This window comes from Hibiscus syriacus, unplaced genomic scaffold, assembly GCF_006381635.1.
Source record: "Hibiscus syriacus cultivar Baekdansim isolate YM2019G1 unplaced genomic scaffold, ASM638163v2 tig00110030_pilon, whole genome shotgun sequence".
NCBI classification, from domain to species: Eukaryota; Viridiplantae; Streptophyta; class Magnoliopsida; order Malvales; family Malvaceae; genus Hibiscus; species Hibiscus syriacus.
The window spans coordinates 347,027-351,212 of record NW_024062572.1 but is presented as its reverse complement, the minus strand read 5'-3'; the positions used below and the strand labels follow the sequence as shown (position 1 = coordinate 351,212).

The 4,186-nt window shown below is 34.4% G+C and overlaps 1 long non-coding RNA gene across 1 annotated transcript; it reads left to right on the top strand.

Annotated features, from left to right (window-relative positions):
- The first annotated feature begins 2,713 nt into the window (after nucleotides 1–2,713).
- On the top strand, nucleotides 2,714–3,819 carry LOC120213547. Its single transcript, XR_005524797.1, has 3 exons — nucleotides 2,714–2,924; nucleotides 3,006–3,116; nucleotides 3,730–3,819. It is a non-coding gene; the product is annotated as an uncharacterized LOC120213547 (long non-coding RNA).
- The last annotated feature ends 367 nt before the right edge of the window (nucleotides 3,820–4,186 follow it).

The following is a 4,186-nucleotide window of genomic DNA, read 5'->3' as shown; positions in this document are numbered from 1 at the left end:
TCAGATCTCTTCATTCATCGGGCGTCCTTCTTCATGGATCGTTTGAACATCTCTGGATCTCCTGGTTTTGACTACATGGTGGAGAATTTCTTGCCTCAATATGTTCAGCCTTCTTGTTAGTCAATCACTTGCGAATTAACACCCCTCGATGACATGAGGATGAAAATGCAATAAAATCACAATAACATAAACATAGGACAAAAACGGGTTAGTGCACATAAGATAAACAACAAGATAGTGGGTACCGTAAACATCAAATAAAACCTACCCTCACATGTTGGCTACTCAATCATGCTTTAGTAAATCCTACCCAACATGGTATCTGCCCACATGCTTTGTCATTCACAAAAAATCCTAACCGCGTGGTATCTAATTCACATGTTTGTTCAAAAAATAAACCTAACCGCATGCTTTTCTAGTTCTCATACTTTTCAAAAAATAAATTCGAGGAAAATGTTAGAATGAGTTTCCCATTCGTGTCTGCGGACAGAGATTCAGCATAAGACGGGCAAAGTTTTGGTATCACTAAAAGGGTCCTCGAATTGTCTTTTGCTGGTGCCCCATTGGGCTTGCCAGACCCTCGATTCTCACCCATTATAAGCTTAAAACGAATCAAGTTCAATTCGAGCGGATACATTTCCCTATGTCCATGCGAGGAAACTCAATGTTTCGCTCGTAAACATAAGGCATGTACCCCAGTGGTTACTTGCTAAAGCCCATGCGGAGAAAAGTAATTTTTCTCACGTAAGCGTAGCGTTCACCTCTACTTAACGGTAGAGAGCACAGTTAGAAGGCTCTAAATATCGAAAAGTTATAGCGACAGTAAGGGGAAACTCATAATCCTTTGCCTCGATCCAAGAAAAGCAACAAACTAAAATAAAGGTCAGAAAACTGAAACATGGAAATCACACCTTAGTACAACTATTTATTCGTTAACCAAATTACAAATTAAAATACAAACAAGAAATTCAAAACAAACAAGGGATCAAAAACCAAATTAGAACGAACTTATAACTTTCGTTTGCAAAGACAATTAATTAATCGATTATCAGCCTGACTCTCTAAAAAATTATCCCCAGCGGAGTCGCCAAGCTGTAGAAACGATTTTTTTTCCGTGGGGCGAGCGAGATTTTTGAAAACCACACCACTTTTTAATTTACGTCTTAATTGGTTAATTTTTAATTAAAAAGTAATGTGATTAGAAAAAACCTCTCTCGTTTCAAAAAATTTGAGATTTCCTTTACGATAAAAACGTATGGTTCGAAGAGTTTCCACCAATCATTGATTAAGGTGTGATTGGGCACCCAAAAACGTTTTTGTCATTTTAAATAAAAATTAATTTCAATTAAAACGACAAATTGAAGTCTGCCTTACCAGAAAACGAGTTTGGGAGTCGGTTACGTGCGGGGAAGGATTAGCACCCCCACAACGCCCTAAAATCGGTCCCTAGTTGATTAAATAATGTCTTTGCAACGAATTTTACAAGTTCAACTTTAATTTAATTTTTGATCCCTTAAAACAACAAAAATGCAAGTTCTATATTATTCAAAAGCAACAAAATAAGTTAGATTAGAATTACAAAGCCATTAGAAAGCTAAAGAATATTCGATTATTTACAAATATCGAGACCAGATCTTTAGGTGAGTTCTAATGATCTTTTCTCGAAAAATTTAAATAGTCGAATATTTCCTTTTCTTTCATTCCCAAATTTTACGGTGATAGATCCAAATTTAATTAGGTATTACTGACGGGATACACTTTTAATTTAAAATCGTCAAAAGGACTCTCTAGTGAGTTAAGAGAAACCATTTTGACAGTTTTAAGTTAAAAGGGTATTACCCTTAATCCGATTATGTCACGATGTCAAGTTATACACGTGAGGATATCATACAATTCATGTAAAAATGTCATACAATTTGCAAATAAATCAGTCGTATACTTGTTCATGTGAAAACATATAAACATGCGAAATAAAACATAAACAACTAATTAAAGAAAGCAATTACTTAACAAGTGAAATTAAAATAAATCTAAATGTAAGGACTATATCCAACAAATGAAGTAATTTAAGTACGTTAAAATCAAAAGGTACAAATTTAATTAGAATTGATAATCATGAATGAAATCTTAACAACTAATTCGGAATCATAATAGAAAATAATCGTTAAACTAAAACGGATTTAGAAACATAAATTGTGAAACTTAGGAAATGTTAATGAACTAAAGCCTGATTTTTCTTAAAGAAGGCCCACTAATTAACAACAGTAAATTTTATAATTCCATAAAAAGGAATGAAATTCGAAATAAAAAAGAAACACTTAGCATAGTATTAAAATGCAAGACCACATCGAAAGACAAAGGACCCTAACTTAAATTTTACCTTATTTAAACTTATAGAATTAAGTAAAATTAAAAAGGAAAAAACGTAAATAGTGTACACACATTCGAAATAAAACAATAATACCCCGCAAATAGAGATCAAAACATAAGATACGGCAAATTGAGGATCTAAAAGCGGTTATTCCAAATCTGAAAATATAATAACCAAGAATATTGGTGACTAACCTGTAACCATTACACAAACTAAGACCCTTACCGCACAAATAACCTCACACGCATCAAACAGGTTTCACTATGCTAAAATGACACCGTTTGAACCCTAGTATAAAGTATATTTAGGATGAATTCTTACCCTAATTTCATTTAGCCTACACAACTACCCGCCGCTTCAAATCTCTTATCTCCTTCATTCTCTACTCCTCACCGAACAGCCCCCAAACCCAAGCTTAATCCTATCGATTGATTTTCCTGCTATGATCTAAAGCCTAACCCGAAACTTACTGCTTTGAGACCTAACCACCTGATTGCTTAGCTTCTCAACTCCAAGGGCTACTACTCCGAACTTGAGAGCTCGCCACACTAAGGTAAAAAATTTGCCCTTATCAATCTGTTTTTTTTTTTTGAAACCGATAAATGAGGATTAACCCAAGTAAATGGCATGCAAGGACCCAAACAACCCACATCTATTTCATCCGATTGCGGTGACGTTGACAGTTCGACAATGGAACCCTAAAGTCTCTGATCCATCTACTTTAACGACAAACCTATACCCGAAGGTATCTACTTCTATTTTTATATTTTAGGATTTGCATTTAGTTTAGAAATTATTAAAACAAATGATGACAAATATTAATAACAATCAAGAAAAAACCTTTTATGGACTGAATTTCTCTTTGTATTGCTTTGATTTGCTGAAATGAGAACTTTTCTGCTTCTTTATTCTTCGAATAAGAGGAAAATAGAGTACAATCCTTTTTTACATTGGTTGCTGTTTTTTTTGTAAAAAAGAAACAACGGGGAACTGTATTTTCTCCCTTCTGTTCTCTCGGTTAATTGCTAATATTTCTCTTCCCCGAATGCTGTTCTCTGTTTGTTGTTTGTGATATTCTTTGGTTGATTCCTCTGCTTCCCCTATTTTCTGATATTTCATGCCCGAGAGCTCCCTCGTTCGTGTTCTCTGTTGCCTTTTTTTTTTCTTTCTCCCTTCTCTATTGAAAAACCCGAGCCCCCTAAAAATGTAATGCTCCTCTTTTTCTATCTTTTTCCACCGAATCATCTTTGTCCTCTTGTTGATTTTTCTTTATTATTTGGTGAAATATTGACAGGTTTAGGAATTGACTTTGGCTCAAATTTCTGCTGATTTTTGCTTTTGTTTGCTGTTGGGTGCAGATTTGTCAATGGCAGCGAGAATGGCTCAGCAATTGTTTGACTTTAGCTGGTATGCAGCGACTATTGGCTTGAGCTGGTGTCGGTCGTGTTGGGCTCCAGCTCTAGGCCTATATAAAATGTAATTTGTATTAATAATAATTATAATAATATATAATTAATATTTTTAATATTTTCAAATTCGGTCAAAAACAGATATCTACAAAAAGTTTCCACCCAAATGGCTAAGTTTAAAACATTAAAATTTCACAAATATATAAAATCAACTATCTAAATTCCCTATATCAGGCAAAGTCTAAGTAATTGAAGTGACTCTACTGACTGTCGATACTACTCAGCGAAGATTGATCCCAGATGCGGCAGCACACCCCAACTAGGTGGCTTAGGTAGCAATGAAAAATAGATGAGAGATTTTGTGTGAAAGATGATAGAATGAATTGATCATTAAATGAGCTGAGGA